This window comes from Hyperoodon ampullatus (assembly GCF_949752795.1).
Source record: "Hyperoodon ampullatus genome assembly, chromosome: 15".
NCBI lineage: Eukaryota > Metazoa > Chordata > Mammalia > Artiodactyla > Ziphiidae > Hyperoodon > Hyperoodon ampullatus.
In genome coordinates, this window is record NC_136928.1 from 41,207,452 (window position 1) to 41,223,523 (window position 16,072).

At 32.9% G+C, this 16,072-nt stretch overlaps 1 pseudogene across 1 annotated transcript in view; it reads left to right on the forward strand.

Moving 5' to 3' along the window:
• Positions 1-1,715: 1,715 nt before the first annotated feature.
• The window catches only part of LOC307064219 (proteasome maturation protein-like), a 29,967-nt pseudogene continuing 15,610 nt past the window's right edge, over positions 1,716-16,072 (forward strand). The window contains exon 1 of the transcript in view: positions 1,716-1,870. The product of the transcript in view is annotated as a proteasome maturation protein-like (transcript). The remainder of the gene's footprint in view (positions 1,871-16,072) is intronic.

Genomic DNA, 16,072 nt, shown 5'->3' on the forward strand with positions numbered 1-16,072 from the left:
TACAGCCAACCTCCAATATCCACAGGTGTAGCATCAGCAGGTTCAACCAACTACGGATCAAAAATATTTTTTAAAAAAAGTTCAGGAAAGTTCTAAAAAGCAAAACTTGAATTTTCCATGCTCTGACAACTATTTACACAGTATTTACATTGCATTAGCTATTATAAGTAATCTAGAGTTGATTTAAAGTATACAGGAGTATGTGCATAGGCTATATTCAGTTATTATGCCGTTTTATATAAAGGACTTGAGTGTCCATGGATTTTGGTATTTTGAGGGGGAGGGTCCTGAAACCAATCCCCCAAACTGCTGAGGGATTTAGAAAACTAAGTTTTGAAAATTCAAACTGAACAGTTCTTACACAAATCCTTAGGAATATTTTGTTCAGAAGTGTTTTTCCTGAACTGAATTATAACATACTACTTTCTTTTATTCTTCCTATTGTGACTTTAACCAGTGATTTATGTAATTACATACCTAAAATAGAACTGTATCTATCAAAAAACAAACACAGAACCAAGGATTAAAGCTCAATGACAGAACTTCTCTTAGAATTTATTATGGATTCTATTTAAATAATTTCTACTCTGTAAGACACTGTATTTCATGCTTCTCATGTATTAGCTCTGTTCTTCATATCAGCTCTGAAAAATAGGAATTGATATTTTCATTTTATTTGTGAGGAACCTGAAGCTCAGAGAGGTTGCATCACTTTCACAAAGTCACAGTACTGTAAGTGGCAGAGCCAAGATTCACACTGCATCTGTTTTTTATGCCGAGACCCTAGTGGCCTTTTTATTATACCATTTTCTTTGAAGGAAATTACTGTAACATCATGTCTCATACCAGGGACTCTACTAAACCATATGGCATCATTTTTATGCAAATTCAAAAGAGCAGCTCATGAACGTGCTCTGAGCACCCTGGTGCTAAAGGTATGTGACTTGGTAGACAGAGGACAGGCTGAACTTCAGTCCCCACTCACTCCCTCAACCAGGACCCTAGAGCTGTGAACAACAGATACAACCACATCTGAGGACCTTGAACATGATGGAAAGTACATTATGTAAACAAGTGATCTAAATTAAAATGTCTACTTAATATTTGAAAGCCAATTAATAAGTTGAACTGCAATAAAACCAAAATAAGTCCTTAGTTTTTCCAGAGAATTTGATTATTCCAAATATTAAATTTTATTTCCAGGTATAGTGCAGAGTACAGCCTTCCGTTATATCCTGACAAATTCTATATGGCCTTGTTAATCATGGGCCGGGTATCTGCTTCATAATGGGATTCAACTCTGTTTTTTTCAACTTCTCTTTTTTAATTATTAAAGCTAAGTAAAGTAAAATACCCAATTAAACTTCATTTCATAATGTATCTTTTTAAATTAAAAAGTTTATGATGGAAAATTATAGATATTGAAAGAGTAACATAAGCCTTAGGCAAGTGTAATTACAGGAATCAAAACATTGAGTTCATTTATTTATTAATCAAAATGTTTATTTGCCGAGCCCTTTTTTGATAGTGGGACATGGAGGAAGCATAAGGAATCTAGGGCAAGGAGATATGGTTAGAATGTCATTTTAAAATGAGGTCCAGGTGTGTGACTTCTGAGACTAATTCATAAACATAACACAGCTTCCATCTGCCTTTCTGTCTGAGACACCCACCCTTGGAATCCAGCTGCTGTGATGTGTGGTAGTCTCAGACACATGAAGAAACCACATGGAGGTGTTCTACCTGAGAGCTCCCAGTGCGATCTTAGCTTGCAGGAAGCAGCAGCTTCCAGACACTTAACAGAGGTGGACTTTGAGATGACTTCAGCCCCAGGTGCTGTCAGATTGCAACTGCCTGAAAAACCCCATAGGTCAACTGCCTAGCCAGAAAGATAGAGGATAAGACTAATAAATAGTTGTTACTGTTTTTGCTAGTAATTTGTCATTTGTTAAGTAGCACTAGATAACCAAAGCTTTTCTACCTGAAGGAATAACACATATACACATAAGCATCAGAGGAAAATAACAGTGTTTACAAAAACCAAAAGATATCGGAAACAGGTGAGATCACTGTAGGTCATTGTATCTGGAAAAAGCTTAGTGGAGGAAGTGGAATATTAGCTGGATATAGAAGGAGGATTAAATATAAAATCCATTCAACAAGATATGTATCAATTAATAAAATCAAGTAGCATGCAATAGAAGGTGGATTAGCATTCTAAATAGAAAACATTTTTTTCAATTGTTATTGAAATTAGTTAATTTACAATGGTTTAGTTTCAGGTGTACAACAAAGTGATTCAAAAATATATATATATATATATTCTTTCTCATATTTTTTTCCATTATAGGTTATTACAAGATATTGACTATAGTTCCCTGTGCTATACAGTAGGTTCTTGTTTATCTGTTTTATATACAGTAGTGTGTGTCTGTTAATCCCAAATTCCTAATTTATCCCTCCCCCACCCCCTTTCCCTTTTGGTAACCATAAGATTGTTTTCTATGTCTGTGAGTCTGTTTCTGAGTAAGCAATATTTTAATTATTTGTTTTGGATGAAATATTAAAAGAATTATGAATAAAGAAGTTAGTAAACAACTTTAAGTCATTCTCTATTTGGAATTATCATTTTACCTTAAATCATATTAGACCACATTGACCTAATGACAGGAAAAAAAAAAGAATTGCACTTGGACCATGCAAAAGGGCCAAGTGTTTGATCTCTATAATGGAAAAAAAGAAAAATGTTGCATTTCTGCATAAACCAGAAAGGTTATGTAGTTAATTAAACTTGAATTAACAAATATCATAATATAGGTATCATTTTTCTCTTTTTACAAAAAGAGTTTGATGGAAAAAATGTTTAGATTGAAGAACAGAGAAGGTATGCTAGCCTCTACAATTTTATTCATTTTGCATTTTGACAATGAAATTATGCCAAATGATGTTCTAATTAAGAAGAACATCGCACAATATTTTGGCCCTGACTTTGCTATCATTAATATCACTTTAAATTTCCAACACCTCTTGGCTAATAAAAGAGATGACTACGTGGTTTAATGCTGTTTTTGCACCCAAAGTGTAAGTCTTTGAACAGGCAAAGTGTCCAATAGTGTCATTTCCTCTCAGACTTGTTGAGTGTTGGTCACTGAAGTAGAATCTATTATATTATCTTCCTCTCGTAGAGAGTTTGAACTAGCTCATCCACATTGTATAGCTTAGATTACTGTTCATCAAATACTCACAGCCTTCTCTTCATGGAAGAAGTGTAATTTATCACCTCATGGACTCAGAATTTGGCCACGTGACTGGCTGTGGCCAATGGGTGTGAATGGCAGTGACAGTGTGCCAGTTCTGAGCTGAGACTTTGGGAGGCATGGCAGCGGGAGAAGAGCACACCCCACATATCCATTGCACCTTTAGGTCGGATCTTAGAATGACTGCATGTGAAGCAGAACCCAAACCCAAACTAATAATGTCACCCAGCTTATCCAAGCTCAGACAAAATCAATTGACTTGTAGCTAACCAGAAGACATATAAATGTGAAATAAATGTGGTATTATAAGCCGCTGTGATGTTAGGGTTTTTGTTATAGAGTATTATCATATAGCAAAACCTGACTGATACATATGTCTACAAATTAAAGACATTTTTGTTCCTTTTTTCAACTTTTCCTGAGACTTACAAGAATTAAATTTGCCAAAGAAAAGGGTTATCAATTTATTCAGACATATTTGTCATTTTCCAAATACATAAGGACAGATAGTTTTCTAAAATAAATATTTTCCCAGAATTTTATTTTGCTCATGGAATTTTATAATCACACTTATGATCAACAAGTGAAAATTTTTTATAGGTACCCTATCTCCATCCGGATAAGTTTGGAGAACAAAACACAGTGAGTGCTGGCAAATAGTTTCTATGAAACCATCTTTTAGAATGTGAAGGTTTTGGGGTCAGAATACATTTTTTTGGAAAAAAAAAAGCTCTCCAGTGAATAAGTGAAATATTACATAGAATTGATAACTTTTCTTATAATGCTATACTTATAACCAAAAAATAAAAAAAGACGCAAAATTTTAAATCCGACAGTAGTCAACCATTTGTCAATGGAGCAAAGAAGTCATTGTAAGATATGCAGACCATCACTGATATGTGGCTCAAGCAAATTTTCTTATCACTCAATCCATATTTGGCTCTTCACTTGTTTTTAGTTCACAATCATTGCTGTAGTTTACTGAACCATACTCTAGATTGGTTTCCATGTTTTTATTGTTTCACAGTACTTTCTTGCATAGAGAAATTATGTTGGGAAGTTCAAGTATTGCTTGCCTAGACTTTCTCTTATTATGAAGAATAAGATCTTGCTGGTGGTGGTATGATAAAGCTGCCACTTAGAATGGAGGTAAACATTTCAATCTCCATTCCATCACCTACTCTGCTTTATAATTTTGGTTTTAATTCATAGTCTAATTAAATTCTCATTTTAAATCAAGCTGATCTGTAGACTACATATTATCTGCAACTCTTTAATGAACATGTGCTACTTATGATTATCTTTTTAGGTCATAAGATTATATTCACTTATTCCAGAGATACATGAATCTGGTATGCAAAATAAAAACTCAGATAGTCCACCCCTGTGAAATTTGAACAAAATTGCTAAGTTAAATAAATAGATAATAATTTGATATGGGTCATTTAGATACATACTTGCTTCAAAATAGAAAATGGGTCATTTAATATTTTGGAGGCCAATCTTCAATCTACTTAATGGCTTAAACATTCTTTAGTGTTAAAATTTTAATTTCTTTAATATTTCTTATGGTACTGTAGTACTTAATTCTATATAACAATCATTCTGCCACAGACAGTTTGAATATCATTTGGTCATTTAGTCATAAGGCCAGAAGAGCAAGGTACCTTGCATCTGAGCTTGGGGATTGTGCAGAGTGGTTTCTACGCTGGGTCTCATTCATAATGGGCAGCTGGGCCAGAGCATCACACCTAAGTTGGTAGATGCTGCTTTCAAAATCCAAAAAGGCCCAACAAGTACTTATGTCTCTTCTTAGTTGTGGGCTGTGCAAGTGGGACAATTTTTCTTTGCTTTTAAGGGGTGTCTTATACCCCAGGTCACTAAACTTCTAGAGACTTCGCTGACACTATGTCAAAGAACATACAGTAGTCCCCTGTTACCTGCAGTTTTGCTTTCCACAGCTTCAGTTACCTATGGTCAACTGCAGTCCAAAAATATTAAATGAAAAATTCCAGAAGTTAAAAATTCATAAGCCTTAAATTTGCACTGTTCTGAGTAGTGTGCTGAAATCTCATGCACTCTGGCTCTGTCCTGCCTAGGACATGAACCATCCCTTTGTCCAGCATATCTCATCCATTAGTCACTTAGGAGCATCTCAGTTATCAGATCGACTGCCTTGTATTGCAGTGCTTGTGTTCAAGTAACCCTTATTTTACTTAATAATAGCCCCAAAACACGAGAGTAGTGATGCTGGCCATTCAGATATGCCAAAAAGAAGCTGTAAAATGCTTCCTTTAAGTGACAAGGTGGAAGTTCTTGATTTAATAAGGAAAGGAAAAGAAATTGTATGCTGAAGTTGCTAAGATTTACAATAAGAATGAATCTTCTATCCGTGAAATTGTAAAGAGGTGCTGCCACACTTCAAACTGCAGAAGTTACAGTCACACTGTGTGATTGGTGCTTAGTTATCATGGAGAAGGCATTACATTTGTACAATAAGGTATTCTGAGAGAGAGGAAAAAAGACCATATTCATGTAACGTTTATTACAATATATTTGTTATAATTGTTCTATTATTAGTTATTACTGTTGATCTATTACTGTGCGTAATTTATAAATTAAACCTTAGCATAGGTTTGTATGTACAGGAAAAAACATAGTGTGTGTGTGTCTGTGTGTGTGTGTGCGAGTGAGTGTGAGAGTGTGTGTGTGTGTATAGGGTTTGGTACTATCAGTGGTTTCAGGCATCCACTGAGGATCTTGGAACATATCCCCGGTGGATAAGGGGGAACTATTGTACTATGTCAAAGAACAGGAGGCAAAGCAGTGAAGGTACATTTCTGTCCGTACGACGTATATGAAAACTCTTTTAGATTATCTTACTTGATAAGAATTGAAATGAAAGCATTTTGGGGAGTGGAAGTTGGCAAGCTTTTTCTGTAAAGGGCTAGACATAAATATTTTAGGTTTTGTGAGTTACATAGAATCTCTGTCATATATTGGTCTTGTTTGCCTTTAGTAGAACTTTGACAGTGTAAAAGCGTTCTTAGTTCTTGGGCTATACAAAAACAGTCCACAGGGTGCAGTTTGCTAACCTCTGTTCTAGGTACTAGGTTCTATTTCTAATCGGCACCACCATGTAAGTTTGCATTAATCCACAGTCATTTTCCAAGATCTTTCTGGCCATCAGGAGACTTAAATGATGATGTGGTGATGCACTACCCTGCCACCTTCCTGAATCTTTTACGTTTTAAAGATACTAGTAATCTCAGAAAATTCTAACAAAAATTCAATATTTGAAATTTTCATTTTAAGTGTAATTTCAATTTAGTTTTTTTTAAACTCTTACCTTTTCACAAATAATTAAAGAAATCTGAGCTTTTTGTTCTATAAAGAAAGTCATTATTCTAGGCATATTTCCTCCTATTTAGCTTTGGCATAGAGGTTGAAATGTCTGTGTGTTATAATACTGTATTAGGAAAAATACCACTAAAATATGAACATTCATTTAGTTTAATAGAACTACTTAACAGTAATTCCCCTACATACGAACATTCAAGTTGCAAATTTTCAAAGAGGAAAACGTGTGTTCGCATGTCCAATCATGTTAAGTTAGTTCACACGTCTGGTGTACATTGTCATGTGCATGCATCCTCTACAAGTGGTTGTGCTTTTGTATACTTTACTGTACAGTACTGTATAGAGTACAGTAGTGCAGTATCTTTATTTCAAGCCCAGGATATCCAGAAGCAAGCATAAAAGCAGTGGTATATAGCCGATTGTGCTAGTTGGGTACCTAGGCTAACTTTGTTGGACTTAGGAACAAACTGGACTTACGAACTCGTTCATATGTTGGGGACTTACTGTATTAAGTGTTTTTGTAAGTTTTCCCTGAGGTCTGAATTATCAGCCTCGTGATTAAACTACTAGTTTATTCATTGAGAAGGGATAAAGTTTTTCAATTTTAAAATTATTTAATTGATTAATTGATTAATTAATTAATTAATTAGACCGCACTGCATGGCTTGCGGGATCTTAGTTCCCTGACCAGGGACTTAACCTGGGCCACGGCAGTGCCGAATTCTAACCCCTGGACTGTCAGGAAATTTCCAAGAAGGGATAAAGTTAAAGCGGTTCTTTTGCATATAAAGCCAAGAAAAGGGATCTTTTGTTAAATTCTATGGCTGTGAGAATAAATAGGCACAGTTTAGTATCTGTTAGAATTTTTCTACTCTCTTAAAATAAAAGACTTTTTCAAGTTTCTAATAGCCTAGAGTACACATTAGAAATTATTTTCCCTGAACACTCACAAAAGGTTTTTCATTAATGTTCTGGGGCTGAAGAGGTGCCTTATAAGAAACTCAACTACTTTACCAGAGGGTTTCTATTCCAATAAAATTTTGAAAATGGAAGTGATTTATACGTAAATAAAGTGTGCGGTGTAGGTTTGGAAATGGATTCCGTTTCTTTTGTTCAACTAATATAATGACTAAAAGAACTATTCTGAAGGTAACACAAGTTGCAAATAAATAAATAAATAAATAAATAAACTGTATGTAGCAAGATCAGTCCTTTGGGGAACATATGGGCAAAAGATCCTACTTGTCTAAGTCTGGTCTGCATTTTGTGGATTTAGGATGTCACCTTTTTATTCTAAATGGGTAAATTTTCCCAACTGCCATTTTGACTTAAACGGTTAATAAGGTATATAATGTATATAAAAATGTTTATAATCTTCATCTGTCATTGTATTACATTTGGATAAAGTCTTTGATTCATGTGGAACTTCTGTACTTCATGAGGTGAAAACATGGTATTAGAGAAATTGCTCTAACTTTATAAAATATCACATAGGTTCCTAGTCTTGGCTGAATTAGAATAAAGTGTTTGATTTTTCTTCTTTATAAAGACAATACTAAAGTAGTTTTTATTTATCTTTGAAAGTTCCTGACCCTTACCATACAGCCTGCAGACTTTCTTTTTCTTTTCACCAAGATATGAGAAGCTTTATAAAGTCATTCAGCTATGTGATTCAGTGTACCCTTGGTGATCATGTTGACAATACTAGATATATGGTCACCAAATGCAGCACATACTGTAATTGAAAATTTTATATGAGAAAATGCTGTGTTCAAGACCTTATTGTTGCAGAAATGCAGCACCAATAACACAGAGATATTGTTTTCTGGTTTTTTGGAGGCAACGTTTTTCAGTGCAGAATGAATGTCATCAGTGGTGCTGTATAAATTAGAGTCTAGATTTAAGTAAGGAAATATCTTAATATTTTTCTCAGAGGCCAGTAGAACTGTCACTTCCTTATAAGTAAAGATTCATCCAATAAGAAACAGTTTAAGTGAAATGAGGTATTATTAATAATGTCAGAATACTAGATATAGAGCTACAAAAATGACATTGTGCTGTATATATTATTTTTAATGTATTTTGTCACCTTAGTATATTGGAAACGTTATTTTATTTAATGAAAATTCTTCCATTTTTAATGACTGCACAGTATTGTTTTCTTGGCTATTTAGTATGGTTACGTTTTAAAATTGTTTTCATTTTTGTTTGTTTTTTGGACTATAAAGACTAACCTTGCAATGTACCTTTTAATATTTTCTTATAGTCATATGTTTGCACCAATCAAGTAATATTATGTTTAGGCAAATTCCTAGATGAGTAATTATCTGCATAACTTATGTCACATTGCATTCTTCTTTCAACTTGTATTCATATTTAAAATTTTTTAAAGCACACTTCCGCAAACTACTCTTCAAAGAAGGTAGAGCAAATTTTAACTTCCTGCCTCAAAGTATCAGAGCATCTTTGCTCATCTCCCTCAACAACTTCATTTTTTTAAAAGAAAATTTACTGTATATTTAAGATTCACCAAATATACATGTTGGTCAAACACTGAAAGCTCATAGTTAAAAATAACATCTGGCTTAAGTTTAGTGTGAAATCAAGTATCATCCACCCATAGAATGAACTCTGAAATGAAAGAATAAAATGTTATCAAAATGTATATCAAAATAATTATAATTTTTACGACTTTATTACTAAAAATTTTGTAGTCAACTTTTAAAATGTTGCATTACTATGCAGGAACAATAAAAATTCAGCATCTTCTGCTGCTAAATTAAGTATACTGCACTTCTGCTGTAAGACAATGATGCCTCCATTTCACCAAAATAAATGGAGTGCAGGATATTTTTGTTGGCATCTCATTTTTAAGAAGTAGTTTTTCCCTCATACTGTTTATATATTTATTTTTTCTTATTTAAATATTTTTATTATAAACTGTTACATACATTTAGGATTTTTTAAAATGTAGAATTCTCATATAAGATTTTATTTAGAAAGGCTGATAACCTAAATGAGATTCAGTATCTTAATATAAAATGGAGGTCTTTAAAATTATTTTTTGATATTTTGAATGATAGCATACCAGAGATTCTGCAGAGTTTTTATTAAAGTAATGTAGTACTCATATTCTGCCATGTAGTTTTTCACATTTTATAAATATGATTTTCTACATATTTTTTATATTTATTGGCTCAAAAATATATCTAACATTCTTTCAAATATTATCTAGTTAACACATTCTCTCAACGTTTGTATAGTCTGCTAATTCATTTTTCTATAACTATTTAAAAGTTAATAATGTTTTATTATATATAATTAGCAGCTTTCAAAATCATAATTGTTGCAGAATTTTACCCAAGCAATGATAAATTTAAGTTTATACTTCAAATTATATACAGAAATCAACAATTAAAATATATAAGAACTTTTCTGTACGTGATACCCAGAGGCTTACCTATTTTGGAAAATGAATATTCAGATATTAATAATAATTCTGAATGGTATGCCTTAATTTTATTACTGATATTGTTACAGTGGTTAGATATGATGCTATAGCCTATCAGATTACACATTTATTATGCAAACTCTATACCTGCCATTAACAGTGTTGAAGGAGACATTCATCATTAAAAGATAAAATCTGTTGACTTGAAATAAATAGTCTGCGAGACATTTCTCCAGAAAAGATGGGTTTATTTGGCAGCAGCAGAGAATTGCAATTCGGGGTTTGCAACCATGGTGAGCCATGTGCAAATCCCTACAGGGCAAGGGAGGTGTAACCTTTTATAGAGAGGAATAGGGGGCTGGAAGAGCTATGGTAAACAGAGTCCATGGCTTTTCTTGGGCTGAGCTGTTGCCAGGAAAAGGAGTCTTTCTTTTTCCCGTTGGGATCTGCTATCATCAAAGTCTATAAGAGCGCCCCCTTCTGGTCTCCTGACTTCATTTAATTGAGATTTCTGTTAATTTCTTACAAATCAAAGCCAAATGGTAGATTGGTACAGAATATTAGCATGTCGGCAAACTTCAATAAATGCCCAAGTCAAAATGAACCGTATTTTAAATCTATATCTACATTTATCTTCTGTATTTTATGTGTTGCTTACTTGTTCCTGTTCTTTTTTTTGTAGAGGTACTTATTTTTAAATGACACATAATTACCATAGAAGAGTTACATCCTTTGTGGAAAATATTTTAATCTTTTAGGAGATTATCTAGGAAGTAAGCTGCAAGGTTTACTGGAATTCTTATTTAAACTTCTCTTTGTTTAATTAAAATTGATTTTACTTACTGAAAGCCTTGTGAACATGTACTCTGATAAGTGTAGATTTCCTCCAATTTTTAAACATCTACTGACTTTTTTAACTTTGTTTAACTTTTTTAAACATCTACTGACTCTTTACAGTTTATTTTGTCTTCTTAGATGAGTTAACCATAACCCTAGCTGGCTGAGTGAATGAGAAAGTAATTTTGAGAAAGTTAACTGTGTAATTCTTTTTACGATTTCATACTGATACAGGTAAAACAAGATAGTTTTTATGAATTTAAACTGATTTTAATCAGTATCCCAATTATACTTTATAATTCACCAATTCTCAAATTTTGTTTATGTGAGAAGAAAAAACTCTTTGGAACTAACTTTCTATCACAAATATCTATATAAACTAATTTTCAACTCCTCCTTAGTTGGAACCATGATTTCTATTTGGAGAAAATGTATATCCCTAATATGACCATCATTTTATATAAGCCCACAAAACCTAGAGGTGATAAAAAAGAAGAAAGAAAATACATACATATACAGCTTTTTTTAATTCAATTTTTTTTTCTAGATAACCATTTTCAAAAAGTGTTCCTCTGTTCTGACACACTAGCCAACTTCAATCAAAATGTTTCTTCATAAATTCATATGTCTTACTGTCTGTACACATCTGATTCAATATTGACCTTGAAAAAAAATTTAAGAACACTACAATATGGCTAAATGACATAGTTATCAAATTGTTTAAAAGATAGCAATTGGGGCTTCCCTGGTGGCGCAGTGGTTGAGAGTCCGCCTGCCGATGCAGGGGACGCGGGTTCGTGCCCCGGTCCGGGAAGATCCCACATGCCGCGGAGCTGCTAGACCCGTGAGCCATGGCTGCTGAGCCTGCGCGTCCGGAGCCTGTGCTCTGCAATGGGAGAGGCCACAACAGTGAGACGCCCGCATACCGCAAAAGAAAAAAAAAAAGATAGCAATTGACTGTCAAATACTACTTATCTTCAAGTATGTCTCTTCATTTTTCATTGCTTTTGCATGGAAAGAGAACAAAAATATCCCTGATATCAATATATCTATCATCTGTATCTATATTATCTATTGATACATATATACATAAATATAATACTTTACATATAGGTATACATGTATGTATATAGATAAAGAGGTATATATGTGTGTGTATATATAAAAGGTAGATAAAAATATAGATATAAAACAATTATAATTTTGGTTCTCTACCTCCATTAATTATTTTTAGCCACTTTCAAAAATTAAAAATTAACTTTCTTCTCCAGGCTTCCTTTTTTGACTATTAAACTGTTGAGTGCATGAACCTAAGAAAAACATAATTATAAGGAAAATACACTATACATGTAATTAGAAAAAGAAATATATTAAAAAATCTGAAGTATTTATACCTTTGTGTTTAGATCATTTATATTATGCCACATTTTATTCATTCTAAGAAGAAGTTAAAAAAAAATCTCCAAATCAGTTTGCATTTTGCAATCCCCTTTGATCAAATGGCAATCCTTACTTGCCTGCACATGCACATTAAAACTTGTATATGGGTGCCAGTGGATTAGAAGAAAATCTTAAAGCCTATTGAAGTAAGGCCACATTATAAATGCTCTTGATGGCAGAAAGGACAATATTTCTGATAAAGCATGCACATTTATGATGCAGAGTTATAAAATGGTTCAGAAAAATTGGACATTGAAAGTGACAGTGTTTTAGTAATATCTTAATTATTTTTAAGTTTTATGTATGCATGAGAGTGATATATGATAAAAATGTAAATGTAAATAAGTCTAAGAGAACTCTTTAAATGTGTGCAAAGCAAAAATACTAAATGTGATGAAAGCTTCGTACCAAGGTTAAATTGTGTCAGTATATTTTATTCACTTATAAATAGTGTTCCATCTATTTACATCTAATTACAATTAATGGGGTCTTAGATTTAATGACATATAGTATTAACAGTATTTATTTATTTTTAAAGTTTCTTCTTTTCTACAGCCATTTTCTCTTAAAGCCCTGTTTGTTTTTTTTCAGCTTTATTGGGGTATAATTGACAAATAAATTGTAAGATATTTAAAGTATACATCACGGTGACTTGATATGCATATACATTTTGTAAAGATTCCTCCCATCTAGTTAATTAATACATCTATCACTTCACATATTTATCTCTTTTTTTTTTGCAAGTAGATTTAAGTTCTAATCTCTTAGCAAATTTCGGTTATACTATACAGTGTTATCAACATATTCACAGCCCTTATTTAAATGAAGGAATCTATACAGATTGCCAACAAACACATGAAAGGATGCTCAACATCACTAATAAAATGCTGTAACAGAACTTTGAGATATGCTTGTAGGAGTCAAGCCACCAGGCACTATAGGTATCAAATACTTTATTCTCGCAAGTGCTTTCTGAAGTAGTTAGTTGTTAAGCAAAGATAAGGATGTAAAGCAGGGAGTATACTATTACTGAACATGTCTTCTTTAGGAATTCCTGGAAAGAAAGAGCAAACAAATGTAATTTATTTAAATACAGGATTCTATGAGATATTTCTGACCTTTAAAGCTTTTAAAGATTCCAACATGTATCTTACTCAGAAAACTACATGTGCGGAAAGTATATCTAAATGTGTTATGGGAATGATAAGCTGAAGCACAATGCTAATATGACATGGGGACACAATTACCATTTTATTTGCACCTCTCCTTCTGGGAACATTTTACATACAAAGATATTCCAGAGACTAAATGTAGATACAAGGGGAGAGAGAGAGACATGCTGCAAGGGCACCACTAGGCAGTATAAGAATGTCCCCTGAGCCATGGAGACTCAATGGACTTGCAGCTTATGTTAGGAGCTAAAGAGGCAACTAGCAGAGTAATGATTCAAAGTCTGGTTCCCAAAGACTTTATTGAACAATCTTAGTACAGCATTTCAGAAATAGGGAGCAATAATGTATTAATAAAATTTCAGATTTTGTTTTCTCATTTACAGGGTTCTCCTCATATTACTTGAGATTGAAAATATTATCTCAGTGGATTTACTTTCTTAAGGTATCTTTCAATATCCTATCTGAACTCCAGAAGTTTGGGAGAGAAACCATCGTAGATCTTTTTAAAAAATTATTCTGAAATAATTTTAGACTTACAGAATAGTTACACACATAATAAAGGGAATTTCCATATGTATATTGTTCACTCAGCTTTCCCTAATGTTAATGTCTTAGAAACCATTTAAAGCTGTCAAAAGGAGAAATTAACTTTGATACAATTCTATTAAATAATCTACTGATCCTATTTGAATATTGCCATTTTTCCCATTATTGTGCTTTTTCTGACTCAGAATCCCATTCTGGACCTCACATTCTGTTTAGTTGTCATGATCTCTTCCTTAAGTCTAGGACAGTTCCTCATTTCCTCAGTTTTTGTTTTTTGTTTTTTTGTCTTTAATGACCTTGACACTTTTGAAGACTCTAGGCCTATTATTTGTAGAATACCTCTCAATTCAGGCTTGTGCAATATTTTGTCATAATTAAGTTATGCATTTTTGGCAAGAACACCACAGAAATGATATACCCTTCTCAGCACATCATTTCAGGAAGGCCATAAAGTCAATATGTCTTATTTCTGGTAGTATTAATCTTGATCACATGGTTAAGGTGGTGTCAGTTTTCTCCACTGTAAAGTTATAATTCTTCTTTTGTAATTGACAAGTCTCTCTTGAGGAGATACTTTAAGACTATCCAAATGTCCTGTTTCTCATAATACTTCTATCCAGTTATTTTATCATCCATGGATAGTTCTTGCCTGCCACTATTATTGTGGTATTTGTCTAATGGTAAATTTCTATTTTGTTTATTCCTCCTACATTTGTTAATTGGAATTTCCTATTTAAAAAAGAGCAGTTTTCCTCCTGCATTTATATAACTATCTATTTATTTTATTCATCCATTCATTTATACTAATATGGATAAATGCATATTTATTTTACTTTATTTCTTGTAATCCAATATTATCATTGTTTATTTTGTTGCTGTGTGCCAGATTTATCCATTGGCAGCTCCTTTGAGTTGGCCCCTGTGTTCTTTTTGCGTATGTACTTTTTTATTGCCAATTCAAGATGTTCCAGGGGCATGTTGTACATTTCTGTGCCCCATCTCTGACATCAGCCATTTTCCAGGGAGACCTAGTTCCTTTTATTGGAGAATAGTATTGAGAAGCCAAGGTCTGGGCTAAGTAGTCCTTTTAGAGATTTTATTGTTGAGACTTCAAGTCAGAAACATGTGGTCCTTGATGTGAGTCATCTTCAGAATAATACTTTCTAGAATTAAAACCTTAGAAACTTTACAAAAACACTAAATGAGTGTGTGAATGTGACTCAGTGTGAGAAATTTACAGTGGCAAATAAAACTCAAAAAGGTAGTAGAAATCCATTACGGGAACTATTTAACTTCATTTGTAAAGGAAGAAAAGGTCACTGAACTTCTGATGTATCAGAGGATAGGAGATGGGTAAGACCTAAAACAGGGCACATTCTTAATTAGAATGTAATTATAGGTTAATGTAAGAGACTCTATTAGTCACTGAAAGTTTAGGGTTCTCATCCTTTCAGTGAGAAAATAGAGAACATGGTATTACTGTGAATATGCAAGTACCAAAGGCTTTTAATATTGTGGTCCCTAACACTAAAATGCTAGTTGATGAACATTCTTTACATCAATATAAGAAGAATAAAATAGTGTCAAGACTATTTTCACGACTCTCTGAATTAATGAACTCATTGAGTAATAATAGGTATATTAGAAAACTGTGAATAATCATAGATATTAGACATTATTTAGAAATTATGATAAGTCAGGGCAAGTAAAAATTTTAGATAATTACCATTTTTAGAGCTTTGCAAGTATTTTCCCTCTCTCTGGCAATATATATATAATATATATAACTTATAAGAAAGTGAGACATTTTACTCATTTAAGATCTATTTCTGAAAAAATACAGACTACCTAAACTCAAAGAAAACAAAAATTATTGTGGGACTTTGAATTTTAGTGGAAATATTTCCTGAATTATTTGTACTTAAGTTCAAATCCTTCTAATATTCTCCTATATAACACAATTCTCAGACTTGAGGTAACTCATCTTTTCTAGGAGTGTATTTATTATC